This window comes from Fukomys damarensis, unplaced genomic scaffold (assembly GCF_012274545.1).
Source record: "Fukomys damarensis isolate Sample0158 unplaced genomic scaffold, DMR_v1.0_HiC HiC_scaffold_38, whole genome shotgun sequence".
In the NCBI taxonomy this organism is placed as follows: domain Eukaryota; kingdom Metazoa; phylum Chordata; class Mammalia; order Rodentia; family Bathyergidae; genus Fukomys; species Fukomys damarensis.
The window spans coordinates 40144621-40161260 of record NW_022900950.1 but is presented as its reverse complement, the minus strand read 5'-3'; the positions used below and the strand labels follow the sequence as shown (position 1 = coordinate 40161260).

The window sequence follows — 16640 nt, the reverse complement described above, 5'->3', positions numbered from 1 at the left end:
TGTAGGTTGCCTCTTAGCTCTGTTGGTGGTTGCTCTTGCACTGCAAAAATTGTTTAATACAATGTGATCCCAGTTTTGATTCTTTCTGCTGAGGATTTGTTTACAAAGTCTTCTCCTATGTCAGTGTCTTTGACAGTTCTACCTAATTTATTTTCCAGTAAGTTTAGTGTTTATCTTTTGATATTTAGATCTTTAATCCACTTGGACTTTAGTTTAGTGCATGGTGAAAGATAGGGATCTAGTTTTAATCTTTGGTAAGCTGAAAGCCAGTTTTTCCAACACCATTTATTTTAGAGGCTATCTTTCCTCCACTGAGGGTGGTTGGCTCCTTTGTCAAAGAAGAGGTAGCTTAGTATGTCTGGTGTTGTTTCTGCATTTCTAATCTATTCCATTGATCCTTGGGTCTGTTTCTTTGCCAGTACCATGCTGTTTTTATCACAATGGCTTTGTAGTATAAAGTTGGGAATTGTGATACCCCTTGCCATGTCTCTGTTGCCTAGAATGGCTTTTGCTATTCTAAGTCTCTTCTGATTCCAAATGAATTTTTAGGTTGTTTTCTCAAGTTCTGTGAAATATACGCTTGAGATTTCAATCGGGACTGCATTCAGTCTGCATAGCAGTTTTGGAAGTATGGCCATTTTCACTGTGTTGATTCTTCCTACCCAGGAACTAGTGTTGTCTTTCCATTTTCTTATATCCTCTTCAATCTCATTTTTTGGAGTGCTGTAGTTTTTAGTGGAGAGGTCTTTTGCTTCCTGCATTAGATTGATTCCTAGATATTTCATTTTTTTATGTTATTGTGAAAGGAATTGTTTCCGTAATTTCTCTCTCAGTGAGTCTGTTATTTGTGTTCTAGAAGGCTATTGATTTTTTTTCCAGCTTTAATTGAGTTTATTGGTTATGATTTTTTGAGTGTTGACCTTATATCCATCTACTCTACTGAATCTGTCATTTAAGTCTCGAAGTCTTTTGGCATAATTTTCTGGGTCTTTTATGTAGAGTATCATATCATCAGCAAATAATGATAGTCTAATTTCTTCCTTTCCTATCTTTATTGCTTTTCATTTCTTTCTCTTATCTAATTATTGTGACTAATGTTTGTACAACTATATTGAAAGGAATGGTGATAGTGGACATCCTTGTCTTGTTTCTGATTTTAATGTGAAGGGTTTGAGTTTTTGACCATTTAGTATAATATTGGCTGTTGGTTTTTCATAGCCTTTATCAAGTTGAGATAAAGACCATCTATTCCAATTTTCAATAGGGTTTTTTTGTCATGAATGGCTATTAAATTTTGTCAAATGCCTTTTCTGTATCTATTGAGATGATCATTTGCTTTTTGTCCTTGGCTCTGTTAATACAGTGCATTACATTTATTAATTTATGTATGTTGAACCATCCTTGAATCCCTGGGATAAATCCAACTTGGTCAGGGTTGTGATCTTCTTGATGATCTTCTGTATTTTGTTTGCCCACTAATGCCTCTTTTAAATTAGCACCCCATCTCAAACCTAACCCTCTAGTCTTGTCCTTAATCTAGCGATAGGCAAATTTGGTATTTGAGAAAAACTTCCACATTCTAGCCCTTTATGAGACTTCTCATTATTCAAATGTCAAAGTGAAAAATAACACAGTAATCTAATGAGTATTACTAATCCTGAAATGTGGACCATAGCCAGTCTATCATATACATAGAAAGTTATCTTGATTAAAGTGTGTAATAGCTTGATGGTCAGATTATGTGACTTTGAGAAGAGCTCTCTGATTGCATTAAAAATAAAGAGGATAGGGATTATTGATGGTATTTCAAGTAAGAAAAAATCACTGTTAACTGTAACTTATCTGTAAATAATAAATCATCTCTATTTGCTCCATTTTGAGTTCCTATAACACTGCAGTCTAGGATTTATGAAAATGTATCGAACAGAATGTAGCAGCATCTGCAATGTACATAGCAGAGCACTATTTCATCATAGGCACTAGAATCATTTGTGTCATGGCATCTGAATCAGTTAACCCTCTGAAATTACATTCAATTTCATAATCAGAAATTCCATTCAAGTTCATAAACATTGTTGAATACTTATCAAGATCAGAGCAGAGCTCTTTGCCTGATGCCTCAGAAATTATGATATGAGTAGTTACACTACTGGCTCAATAGGGGGGAGTAGAACATGTGCAGGAGTAGTCAAAGCCAGACAGAATAAGCCTGGGTGACCTATAGAGAGCCATGGAGTTACAGGGACAGTTGGGACTGAGAATAAACAGGAGATTCTCTAGGAAGTCATAGTACCTTAAAATGGGTAAGACATGAAGATCAGAAATGAGAAGTGTGGTTACTTGTGGTTGGGGACAGCAAAAGTAAAGATCTGTGAGTGAGAGGGTATAGAACATGCAATGGCACACAAGGGAGTAGAGACTTTAGGCAAATAAAGCTTGAGAATAAATTCAAGTGAAAATTGCAGAAATCAGATTGCAAGTTTCATCTTCTGCTTTATTTGGATTCTAAGATACAAAAATACATTTAATCCTGAACTGATCTGAGTTTGGAGTGTTCTAGCTTGGAAAATTGAATGTTTTGGCCTTTGGAGAGTTATCTTCAAACTTGAGATGAATGTAAAGCCTGACAATTGATCTTTTAGACATACTATCTATTGTGGGTTTTCTGACTAAAATCATTGAGCTTAAAAACATACCGATTGTTCTCCATTCCAGTTATGTTAGTCAGCTTTCTCATTGCTGGATACAATATCCAATACCCACAAATTAAAGTGAGAGATGTACAATTTAGCTCACAGTTTCCAGAGATTCAGTCCATAGACAGATGGCTGCAGGGGAAAAACATCATGGCAGAAAGATGTGGCTAGTTTCTACCCCTGAATCCAAAGGATCCTCCAGCCTCAACCTCTAGGTTAGCTGGGATCATACTTAAACATGTAGATGTAACTCAATTTTAAATTTATTTTACTAGTGTTTCATATTGAGAATATTTCTATTTTCCACCATTATAAATACAGCTACAATAAAAATTCCAATGGTTAATTTTTCTTAAGCACTTGTAACGTGCTAGGTACTATGTCAAGCATTTTTTCTTAAATTGAGGTAAAATTCACGGAGCGTAGACTTTCATACTGATTAAAGTAATTATAAATAATCCTGTTTAATTCAATATCCAATATTTTACTCCTGGTACAAAAAAATCATTAGTTTATATATTGATTTTATAAACTAAAACACTGCTAAATTCACTTACTAGTTCTGGAAACTCAATTTTATTTTTATATGAGTGGTCACTTTGTCCATAGATAGTTTTAGACAGTATTGTCTTCTTGCTTATTGAGATGTCTGGCTGCCTGCCTGCTTTCCTTCCTTCCTTCTTTCCTACCCCATCTTTTTCTTATTTTTGCTCGATTGTACTGACCAAAGCTTTCAGTATAATGCTGAATAGAACAAATGAGAGTGTCCATCCTTTTCTTTTTTCTGATCTGAAAGAGAAAATTTTTCCATCTTTTACTGTTACATCTGATGTTATATTGCATTTCTATTGGTGCCCTTTATAAAAGTCAGGAAACTCACTTTTATTCCAAATTTGCTAAGAGAAATGCTTGTTAGATTTTACCAAATGCTTTGCTTACACGTGGATTTTTTTTACAGTTAGGCTTTTAATTAAAAATTCAACATCTTCAATATATAAATAGGACTATCCAGGTATTATATTTCTTCCCAATTGAAACTTTAATAGTGTTTATGTTTCCACAAATTTGTTTTTCTCTTTTAAGTTGCTAAATTCATTGACATAAAGTTCCCCATCATATTTCCTTATTATGCTATTAACATTTATATCATATAGTGATATCGAACCCTCTCACTCCTGATATTTTGGATTTATGTCTTTTCTTTCTCTCCTCTCATTACTCTGGGTAGAGATTATCAATTTTATTAATCTTCTAGAAAAAAATCACTGGATGTGGTAGCATATGTTTGTAATTACAACATTTGGGAAGCTGAAGCAGGAGGATTGCTGTGAGTTTGAGGCCAGCCTGAGTTACATAGTAAGTTCAAGGCCAACCTGAACTACCAAGGAAGACCCTGTCTTATATAACCAAAACAAACAAATAAAGTAAATAAATCAGTATTTGACTTCTTTGATCTTTCTCTACAATTTTCTGTTTTCAATATAGTTAATTTTTCCCCTGATCTTTATTGTTTCCTTCCTGTGCCTTACTTTGGTTCTCATTTCTTCTTCCTGTTCTTGTATTCTTACTTTGTGTATGTAAACAGAAGTCACTGATCTGAGGCATTTCTTCTTTCTAATATTTAATAATATTTAAATATTTAAATATCTAATATTTAAAGCCAAAAATTCCCTACAAGCTCTGTAGTAGTGGCATTCCACAGAAACTACGTTGTATTTTCATGTTCATTGTTCAAAATAGTTCATAATTTCCTTTCTTATTTTCTCTTTGATCAGCAAGTTGTTTAAAGTGTGCAACATAATTTCCAAATATCAGGATTATTTAAGATTTTTCTGTTTTGACTTCTAACTTAATTCCATTATTATTAGAGTACTTACCTTGTATGACTTGAACTATTTTTAATTTATTGACCAGTTTTAGGACCCAGAACATTGTCTATACAAATGCTGTGTTTGTACTTAAAAACAAAAAGGCAGAGTATTTTTGATGAGATAATTTTATAGATTAGGTCAAATCAATTGATAGTATTGCTTATGTCTATGTCCCTGCTGATTTCCTGTCCTTCTGTTCAATAATCTCTTTCTTGCAATGTATTATCTGTTGTAATGATATCCATTATATTTTCTTCTACAAGTCCTATGTGGGACTTTTTTTATATTTTCCACATCTCTCTCTCTCTCTCTCTGTCTCTCTCTCTGTGCACGTGTGTGTGTGTATGTGCGCATGTGCACACTGGAGATTGAACTCAGGCCCTTGCACTTGCAAGGCAGGCAGCAGAACCACTGAGCCAAATCCCAGGCTCTTCCACATCTCTATTTCTGTTTTGAATATATGGAATACAATTATAGTAACTTTTTATGTTTTTTTTTGTTGTTGTTGTTGAGAAGGTAAAAGCAGTTTCTTTGAGACATAAAGAATGAGTAGGCATTTGTCCTATCAAGTAGGAAAAGTGGTAGAACTCAGAAAAAAAATTGCAGTCTCAAGACAGAACAAATAGCATAGACTTTCAAGCAAGAAAGTATTTGGAGGGCGGGGATTTAGCTCAGTGGTTTGGTGGCCTGCCTTGCAAGTGCTAGGACCTGAGTTCAATCCCTGGTATCCCCCCAAAAAAATTTTGGAGGTTCCAATAAATATAAAGAAAGTCATAATGGTGGAAAAGAAGTCAGTGATGAAACAGTAACAAAGAGATTCTCATGAAGAATGGGGACAGAAAAACATGTAAAGCTTTGTAGACCATGTGCCTTCATCAGCACAGGCTGTGTTGTATTTTAGTAAGAAATAACTTCCAAACATCAGTGACAATTCCAGAATGGAGTGTGTCAACAATGTGACAGAAAGAAAAGTACCTTTGTAGAACCACCCTGTGTTTTCAAAGCATCTGTTAGGACCTGACATAATGTCACAGCCATTTATATTTCAATGGAAAACAGGTTTTATATTTCATCCTAATGTTAATAGGGTAGGAAAGGATAATAGCTACTTGGTAACAATGATACAACTTACCACAAAGTGCTTAAGATACTATCTTTTATCTGAAGAAAAATGGAAAGTCAGCTTCAGATGAAGTTAAACACAGGGCTGTATTAATGTTACTCCATCTCCTATGATAAGACATTTTCTCTTCAGAAAAAAATCAATTAGACTTAGAGAAATAAGATATATGATCATACTAATTAGCATTGTTTAAAACACAATAAAATTTTTATGAAAGTAATGAGATTGAGTTTCTGTGAAATTTATCTAGCTATGATTCATCATTTTAATGTTTATAATTGTCTGACATAACTAGAAAGAGTGAAAGTTATGCATATATCTAACCACAGACACTTGTTTTAAAAACTTACTACTTTATAATAGGAGGTTGAGCACTGTATTCTGATTACTACTTTTGAAAACTTAGAATATAAAACTGAATTATACCACAATTATTTTAATGATATTGAATTTTTATCTGCTCTAATGATGATAGATTTGGAAAGGTGTGTAGTTAGTGTATTAATTAGCTTTCCCATTGTTGAAAATGCTCAGTACCCTCGACTTAAGAGAAGAATGGTTGATTTGGCACATAGTTTCAGAGGGCTCAGTCATGGTTGACTAGCTCTAAGGGAAAAACATTGTGATAGAAGGTCATGATGGAATACAGCTGCTTACTTCATAGCAAGTACATAGTGCAAGTACAAGTATATAGCAGAATACAAGGAAAAACTCTCAGCAAGAGATATACCTTCCAATGACATGCCTCAGTGACTCACCTCCAACTAGGCCCCATCTTTTAGCAACATAATTAGCTTTGAACATCGGTGTATTTTTCCAGCCAAGTAATGAGAGAGTGCTCCTATGATCCATTCACTTCTCTAGGAGTCTTTTAATTCAAGTCATGTTGGTGACTATGATTAGTTGGCACAGTCAGTTCTCCATTACTGAAACAAATACCAACATAATCAGCTTATTTTGGCTTGCAGTTTTGGAGATTTCAGTCTATTTTTGAGTCACCCCAAGCTGGCTTTATGGCAGGGAGCACATTGTGGAGCACAGCTCCTTACTTCATGGCCAAGAAATAAGACAGTAGAAGAGAACAAAGTCCCACAATGCCCTCTGAAGAGATGCTCCTAAAGAATTCCAGCCCAGCAGCCTCCCATTAGGTCCTACCCCTTAAAGTTTCCACCACCTACCAATAATGCCAAACTGGGGACTGTAACACATAGGCCTGTGGGGAGCACTCCATGTCTAAAAAATAGAAGAATATGAGTGTTGTGATGTCACAGTGCCACAAAGGAAGGAGCAGGTAAGTGCCTGGAGAACAGAGTAACCTCTCAGACACATTGGCTATGATCCTTTGAAGGTGGGATGCTATGGTGTCCTGAGGGTTGAAAAACACCAGGCCTCTTAGATGTTATGGGATTTGTGACAGGGAAAAAGGATGTACAAATCAGACATGTATTTATCTGTGAGGAAATAAGTCTCAGCTTCTGGGAACCATCTGTATGCCAGTTGTGGGGCCATGTGCCAGTAGAGAAAATTACATTGGAACCAGTAGGCATTTTCTCATAACTCCCAGGTTAGATGCTAGGTCCACAGCACTCTGTTTATACGTCTGCTACAGTCTTGCCAGATAATTTAAATTAACTCTGAATTGGCTTACTTCCTTATAGACCATAAATTCCAAAAGAGCAGGAACAGTGCAGTATCAACTTTGGTCCACCACCTTGCACAGTGCCTGGCAGACAGTCAATCAAACAGATGTAGGAAGGAGAAGGCATTGATCTAGCTGACTATTTCTCTGAGCAAGCTTGGAAGTGGCCCCATGAGAAGAGTGAGAGATTTGCCATCCTTTCTGATAATGACCGGAAAGAGCTCCAGATGGCGGCAGTGTGAAGGAGGTGGGGAGCCAGGAAGTTGGTTGGCAGGAGGCCATATCTGAAGATATACTTGAGGGCAGTTCCTGCCAGAGAAATTGGCAAACGACCCACAGAAGGGGCTCAGCGATGATAAGGCTTGAGCCCAAATTGGAGGGAAGTGGGAAATCTTAAAAAACCTAATAGTGGGCTGGGGATTAGGCTCCTTGGCACCATGCCTGCCTGTCAAGTGCAAGGTTAAGTTTGATCTCTGGTACAGAGAAAAATAACTGTCATTGCTTTTTGCTCAGTGTGAGATTATTGTTACCATGTGGGTAGTTTTCAGTGAGAAGATTCCTGGGCTCTCCAGAAAGCTGGATTTCCCAGGATTTTAGGCAAGAATTGGAATAAAGATAACTGTTAACTGTTACTCTTTCCCTTGCTAATGTGCAAATGATCCTGAGCATAACTTTGGGCTCTTTGTTGACAGGGACTGAACTTAGTCATCTCTGACACAGAGAAAAAGTGTTAAATTGGTATGCCCATGCATATATATGTGAAGTATGTCCTAAACTTAAGACTTCTAATTTTGCGTATCTTACAAAAGTGTGGGGATATAGTTAATTCAAACAAATGTCCTTAATATCAGTTTTATAGAAAATTTGTCATTTGTCTTTTTTTCATAAAAGTAAGAGATGCTGATCAGTTATTTGTTAAGCCAGGTCAAGCTCTGCCACTTAGAAGTATCCCAGACAACTGAGAGCAGTGGCCATAGCAGAGAGGATGGATCATTACTGTAAGCGACTTTGTGTGAAGGTCTTAGTTACGCTCCTTGTCACTAAAACACAATACCTAACACCCACAACTCTAATGGGGAAACATTTATTTTAGTGCATAATTTGTACAGGTTTAAATCTATAATTGGCTGGCTCTAAGGGAAGGCAGAATGGCAGAGGGGCATGGCAGAAGAGAAATAGCTCATGGTGTGTCAATGAGAAGCACAAGAATCAAGGGAGGAGGGGTTAACATGTTCCAGGCCTCAGTGACCCACTTCTTCTTACCAAACTTCTCCTCCAACATCATATTTAGCTATAAATGCCTCAGCAGACTAATCCACTGATGAGTATCACATCCCCATGATCCAAACCCTCCCCAAACCCCATCTCTGAGTGTATGAGTCTTAGGGAGGACATCTAGATATAAATCATCCTTGGATAGCATGAAAGCCATGTCTTTTCTGTAGGCCTAGATTTTGTTCTGTCCCTTGGCAGAAAGATGTTACCAAAATGATAGCTTTTTAAAATATCGTCTTAACATATATGATAATCAGGCTCCTGCACTGCTACAGCAATCTGTGTGATCACTTCACTCTGTCTTTCTTCCCACTATGTCCTCTACTTTGCTCCATCTTGCTGTTTGGGTAGACGTCCAAACCTGGACCCCAGACTATTAGCTATACCCTATTATTCCAGTCATTTTCCCAATCATTCAATCTTTCACCCCTTTTCTATGATACAACAAGCAACCTATTTCTGATAAAAATTTTTCCTACTCTTTAGCCTCTTGTAAATAACTACTTACCCTTTCAAATGTGACATTGTCTATGGCCCCTGCTCTGCCTTTCCTAGCAATACCTTTCAATTTTTTTCATTAAGTTTATTAGTACATTTAGGTATACAATACAGTTACATTCATCATTAGGATCTTGTACCTTTACATGATATATCTTGGTTCTTATTTTTTCCCCATATTCCTGCCCTCTCTTTAGCCTCTCCACTCTTCCCTATTTACAAAGACTTTGTTCCCACTTTTTCATTTTCTCATATTTTTTCTTTCCCTTATTTCCTTTCCTATACCCCTCCCACTTCCCCTACACTTTTAGACCTTTTTTCTATTTCACATTATCAATTATAGAGTTTGATCCTTTTTTACACTTTTAGTTTTTCACACCAGAGAAACTATTCAGTATTTACACATTTGTCCTATTTATTTCACTTAAGAGTATAGCCTCATTGTACATTCACTTAGCTATAAATGTCTCTAGTTTCGCATTCTTTATGGCTGAGTAATACTCCATTTTATTTTATTTTTTAAAATCTTTATCCAGTATCCTGTTAATGGGCAATTGGGCTGTTTCCAAGTAACAGCTATTACAAACCGTGCCACTATAAACATTGATGTACTTATATCACTGTGGTACGATTCTTTTAATTCTTTTGGAAAGATACCCAGGGATAGCTGGGTCAATAGGACTCTAATCTGAGTTATATGAAGTATCTTCATATTGATTTCCACAGTGGTTGTACCAGCCTACACTCCCATCTGCAATGAAGAAAGGTTTCTTTCTCTCTTCGACCCCACCAGAATTTGTTATTGGTTGATTTCCTGATAGCAGCTATTCTTTCTGGGGTGAGGTGGAATCTCAGCGTTGTTTTCATCTGCATCTCTCTAATATCCAGTGATGTTTGACATTTTTTATATGTTAATTTGCTGCTTTTACTTTTTTGTCTGAGGAATGTCTGTTCATTTCAGATGGCCATTTTTAATTGGGTCTTTATATTTTAAGGGTCTGATTTTTTTTTTTTTTAGTTCTTTATACATTCTAGATAGTGGACCTTTGTCTGAGGAACAGCTGGTAAAAACATTTTCCCCCATTGTAAATTGTCTCTTAGCTCTGTTGGTGATTTTTCTGGCAGGGCAAAAGTTTTTAATAAGACAATATCCTAGCTGTTGATAATTTGTGCTAGTTTCCTTGCTAATGAGGATTTGTTCATAAAGTCTTTTCCAATGCCAATGTCTCAAGATTTCTATGTAACATAGCTTCCTGCCAGTTTAGTGTTTTTGTTCTATTATTTAGATCTTTAATCCACACCAATTTTAGTTTAGTGCATGGTGAAAGATAGGGTTCTAGTTTTAATCAGTGGCAGGTTGAAAGCCAGTTTTTCAAACACCATTTATTAAAAAGGCTATCTTTCCTCCAGTGGACATCCTCCAATGAGAATGGTTGGCTCCTTTGTCAAATATGAGGTAGCTGAGTATGTCTGGAATTGTTTCTGCAGCTTCTAATCTATTCCACTGGTCCTTGAATCTGTTTCTTTGCCAGTACCATGCAGTTTTTATCACAGTAGCTTTTTAGTATAGTTTGAGGTTGGGGGTTGTGATACCCCCTGCCATGTTTCTGTTGCCTAGGATGGGTTTTGCTATTCTGGGTCTCTTCTGTTTACAAATGAATTTGTTGATTGTTTTCTCAAGTTCTGTGAAATATATTCTTGAGATTTCCATCAGATTGCACTGAATCTGTACAGCAGTTTTGGAAATATGGCCATTTTCATTATATTGGTTCTTCCTGCCCAGGAGCAAGGGATATCTTTCCATTTTCTTATATCCTCTTCTATATCTTTTTTCAGAGTGCTGTAGTTTCTAGTCTAGAGGTCTTTTGCTTCCTTTGTTAGGCTGATTCCTAGATTTTTTTGGACACTATTGTAAAAGGATTTCACTCATTCAGTGAGTTGTTTCTTCATGTACAGAAAGGCCATTGATTTATATGTGCTGACTCTGTATCCAGCTACTTGACTGAATTTGGCTATTAAGTATAAAAGACTTTTGGTGGAGTTAGTTCTTGAGGGGTTTTAGAGTATCATGTCATCTGCAAATAATGACAATTTAAATCCTTCATTTTCCTTCTTTATTCCTTTTATTTCTTTCTTTTGTCTAATTGCAGTGACTAATATTTCTAGAACATAATGAACAGGTGTAGTGATAGTGGACATCTTGTTCCCAATTTTAGTATGAAAGATTTCAGTTTTGAACATTTAATATGATGTTGACTGTTGGTTTTTCATAGATGGGTTTTATCAGGTGAAGAAAAAGACCGTTTATACCCATTTATACCAATATTCTGTAGGGATTTTTCCATGAATTCCTTGTGGATTTTGTCAAATGCTTTTTCTGCATCTATTGAGATGATCATATTTTTTGTCCTCAGTTCTGTTAATATAGTGTATTACATTTATTGATTTGTATATGTTGAACTATCCCTGTATCCCTGGAATGAATCTTACTTGGTCAGGGTATATGATCTTTTTGATGATCTTCCCCATTCTTTTTTTCAGTGTCTTATTGAGGATTTTTCCATTTATGTTCATTAGGAAGATTCGCCTATAGTTTGCTTTTTTGGTTGGGTCTTTCTCTGCTTTTGGAATCAAAGTAACACTTGCTTCCAGGAATGAATTTGGAAGTATTGCTTCACTTTCACTTCCATTGAAGAGTTTAAAGAGTAGTGGCAATAGTTCCTCTCTAAATGTCTTGTAGAATTCATTAGTGAATCCATCAGGACCTGGGCTTTTCTTTGTTGGTAAATGTGTAATTTCATTGTGAATTACACTGGTTGTAATTGGGGTGTTTAGAACTTTTATATCTTCTACATGCAATTTTGCTTTCTATGAATCTGTTGATTTCTTCTGTATTTTACATTTTATTAGAGTACAGGTTCTCAAAGAAGGATTTGATGATCCTTTTAATTTCTGTTGGATTTGTTGTGACTTCAACTTTTTCATTTTTAATTGCATGAATTTGAGCCTTTTCTTTCTTTTTTTGATAAGGTTGGTTAAGGGTTTTTCTATTCTATTTATTTTGATTCACTGATTTTTTGTATCTTTTTTAGTCTCCATTGTCTTGATTTTTACTTTGATCTTTATAATTTCTTCCCTTGTATGAGCTTTGGGTTTCTCTTGCTCTTCTTTTTGAAGGAGCTTAAGGTCTAGCATTAGGTTGTTTATTTGAGCTCACTCTGTTTTCCTAGTGTGGGCAGTCACTGCTATGAATTTCCCTCATAGAACTGCTTTCATTGTATCCAATGAATATATTTCTGTATATTGTATTGGCATTATCATTTAATTGTAGAAACTGTCTAATTTCTTCTTTATTTTTTTCAGTGACCCATTGGTTGTTTAGGAGAGTGTTATTCAATTTCCAGGTTCTTATGCTATTGATCTCCAGTTTAATTGCAGTATGGTTTGATAATATATGGGAGATAACTTTAATTCCTTTGCATTTACCTAAACATGTTCTATGAACTTGCATGTGTTCTATTTTGAGAATGACCCACGTGCACCGAAAAAGTATGTGTATTCTGATTTTTGTGGTGTGGAACACTCTGTAGACATCTATTAAATCATTTGTTCAAAAGCTTGGTTCAGTTCTAGTATTTTGTTGAATCTTTGTCTAGATGATGTGTCTATTTGAGACAGTGGGCTATTGAGGTTCCCTTCTCCAATTGCATTAGTGTTTATTTGGTTTTTCATGTCCCTTAATATTTATTTTATATACTTGGGGGCCTTATCATGTGATTCATATATATTTATGATTGTCATCTCTTCCTCTTGGATTGTTCCCTTTACAAGGGTATAGTGACCTCCTTTGTCTCTCTTAATTAGTTTTGGTTTGAAATCTACTTTATCTGCAAATAAGATAGCTACCCCTGCTTTTTTCTAGGCTCCTGTCACATGGAGAACCGTTTTCCATCCTTTTATTTTCATTATATAAATTTGTTTTTTAACTAGGTGTGTTTCTTTCATACAACATATTGGATTTTGCTTCCTAATGCGTTCTGCCTGTCTATTTCTTTTGATTGGTGGATTGATGCCATTAACATTGATGATTATAACTGATATTTTGACTTATCATGTTATTATACTAACATGATAAGTTGTCATGTTATTATACTATTGTTGGCTCTTTTTATGTTTCCCCATTTTTTAATTTCTTGCCTTGCATTATAGATTTGCTCTGTTGGGCCTCATGTAGTTGTAACCTTCATTGTCTTTTTCTAGGATACTATTCAGAATTTTTTGGAGTGGTGATTTCATATTCATGAAGTTTCTCAGGTGTTGTTTGTCATGAAAGTATGTTATTTCCCCATCAATTTTGAAAGATACATCAATTTTGCAGGATAAATCAGTTTAGGTTGTTAATTGTTTTCTTCTAGGGTATGAAATACTTTACTCCAGGCTATCCTTGACTTGAGGGTTTGTGTTTAAAAGTCTGATGTGATTCGACAGGTTTTCCTTTGTATGTGATATTTTTCTTTGCTTGCAGTATTTTGTTCTTCTGTTAGATTTCCAGGATCTTGATTATTATATATCTAGGTGTTGATTTTTTTTTATCATGGCTAATTGGAGTCCTTTATGCCTCACTTATCTATATGTCAACTTCTATCCCTCTGTTTGGAAAGTTTTCTGTCATTAATCCTGTGAACAGTTTTTTTTTTTTAAACATCATTTGTACTTTATCCTGCTACTTCCTGGATTCCTATCAGTCTATTATTCTTCTTTTCATTGTCTAGGAGTTGGATCAATTTCTCATGATCCCTTACTGTTTTTAAGAGATCTCTCTTTTCATGCTCACGGACTGCAATCCTATCTTCTGTAACTGAAATTCTATCTTCACATTCATTCATTCTGCTGCAAATACTTTCAATAAAGCTTTTAGCCTCCTGGATATGATTTCCGTTTCTTTCCTATGCTGGGCATTCATGGATTCTATCATGGTCCTGAGCTCATCTATTTTTTTTTAAATCTATTTCTGTTCTAGAGTCTCTAATCATGTCTTTCATTCCACTCACCATCTCTGTAGATATCTGGGAATTTATTTCTGTTTTCAAACTTTCTAGAACCTCATTCATCTTTTTTATTACTTCCCATGCTATCAGTTCAGGTTGTCCAGGTGGTTGATTATCAGATTTTTCCACCTCACTTACCTCTGAATTTGCCATTGGTGATCTGGTAGTCTGGGAGTCTGCGTTTGCACCTTGCTTGGGTTTCTTCTCATTTCTATTTTTGTTGTTTGTGCTGTTTTGGTTTAATTCCTGAGTTGATACTTCAATATTGCTTATTGCAAGTATATTTGTTCCTTGTATTTAGAATCCATATGAAATGATTTTTTCTTAGTGATGTCTTCCAGATATAGATGGTCTTTAGGTTTTGTGTCTCTAATAACTCTTAGGCAATCAACAACAGTGGTCTGGTGTGCCTTTATAGCAGAGATTTTCTTCATTTTTCTAGTGGGCTTCACTTTTCATCAAGGAGCCTCGGAAAGGCCATCTTTCCATTGTTCACTTCTGCTCTATTTTCTGGAGCTCAGAACAATAACCTCTATGACCCTTTGCACCTTTGTAGTGTATATCCAGGTACCAGTGGGGCCCAGTGGCCAGAGGCAGGGAGGCAGGGGGCTGGTGCTGCTGGCACCCATGCAGCTCTGCTCCTCAGCTCCTTGGTGATTGGGGAGCAGTAAGATTGGTGACCTGCTCATAATTCCTTTTTTTGCAACAATCTTTCATGGGATATACAAACTGCATCATACTTATATTATCTGTGCCTATACAGTGGCACCACTCAAGGTCCTTCATCAATGTCTGTTGAATTGAAATCAATATTGTATTAGTCATTCTTTTGTTACCAGGTCAAAATTCTTGACACACACACACACCTTAAAGAGGTTTGGTTTATTGTTTTAGAGGCTTTAGTTCTTGCACAGTCAGCTTGCTCTAAGGCAGAAACAGTGTGATGGAAGAATATGGAGGAGGAAAGCAGCTCAACTCATGGCAGCCAGGAAGTGGAGCAAGAAGGGAGAAGCCAAGAACAAGGATACACCTTTCTAATTCATGTCCGCAGTGACCCACTGTTTCAACCAGGCTCTACCTTTTAAATAGCATATTCAACTACGAACTCATCAATGAATTTATCCAATCATCTTTCAAAAGCCACACATCTGAACACATGAGACTTTGGGGGGACTTTTTTTTCATTAAGTTTATTGGTACATTTAAAGCAAACAATACGGTTACATTTATCATTGGGATCTTGTGCCTTTACATGATGTATCTTGGTTCTTGGTTTCTCCCCATATACCTGCCCTCCCTTCACCCCCTTCACCCTTCCCTATTTACAAAGACTTTGTTTCCATTTTTTCATTTTTTCACAATTTTTCTTTTCCCTTATTTCCTTTCCCCTTTTGGGGGAAAATTTTAAGTCTAAACCATGCAAATATTAATGTGGATTTCTGGTTTCCTAGTTTAATGAACAAAAGGCATTCTGATCTCACAGTTTCTGATGCCATTTAATGACATAAGTATAGTTGGGCCTCTATAGCTGAGTGCCACATGCTAAGATAAGGGCAATTTATCACATTCTGGTCTAGAGTTTGAGTGTTAACTCACTGAGCAAAGAGTCTGAAAAATGGCAGGAATTTATTCACCAGAGCCATAGCAGCCTGGCCATACCCATAGCAGAGCAAGACTAACACTCCATTTTAATTCTTGCAGTTGTGGCTTTCTGCCTATTTCAGAGCATTTTTCTTTATTCTTCTTACCAAGATAGCAAACACATGATAAACATAAGCCAGATCATAATCTGTTTATGCTGCCTCCAATGAATCCTAAATGATGAAGGGGACATGAGGAAGTCAGGAGAGAAATCACTTTTAGAAATCTGAGGGTCCTGAATTTACACATAAAACTGTGTTTCTAACCAAGTGGCAACACATGTCTATGGGTGAAGACATTCCCATTTTGCTAAAAAAAAAAAAATAGTAATAAAAGAGAGAATCTGTGGTGATTAATAAATTTTATCATATTGTATTTTTTCAGTTAATAGATACTAGTTTCAACTGCAAGTCTTTGGAGAGCTCCCACAGTTTTGACATTAAAATAAGATCCTTGCCTTGAGTTAGGCAGAAAGACCAAAAGCATAATCCATAAAAGAAGAAAAGAACAATAAATTGGGCTTTATCAAAATTAAAATCTTTTTCTATAAAGGGCATTTTTAATAGAATGAAAAAAACAAGCTACAGACTGAGAGGAAAATATTTTCTTATCACATATGTGACAGTAAACATGTATCTACAATGTATAAAGATCCCTCAAAACTCAAAATATGAAAGCAAACAATCCAATAAAAATGAGCAAAATAAATGAACAAATAATTTATCAAGAAGATACACAAAAGGCAAATAATGACATAGAAAGACACTTAATCATTACAGAAATGAAAATTAATACCACAATACTCCTATTTAAATGGTCAAAGTAAAATGAAACTGACAGCATCAAGGT

At 35.7% G+C, this 16640-nt stretch overlaps 1 long non-coding RNA gene across 1 annotated transcript; it reads right to left on the bottom strand.

The window, feature by feature from the left end:
* Positions 1 to 3349: 3349 nt before the first annotated feature.
* On the bottom strand, positions 3350 to 6916 carry LOC104869852. The gene is made up of 3 exons (XR_782377.1): positions 6869 to 6916; positions 6449 to 6616; positions 3350 to 3485 (listed from the first exon to the last, which is right to left on the bottom strand). It is a non-coding gene; the product is annotated as an uncharacterized LOC104869852 (long non-coding RNA).
* Positions 6917 to 16640: the final 9724 nt, after the last annotated feature.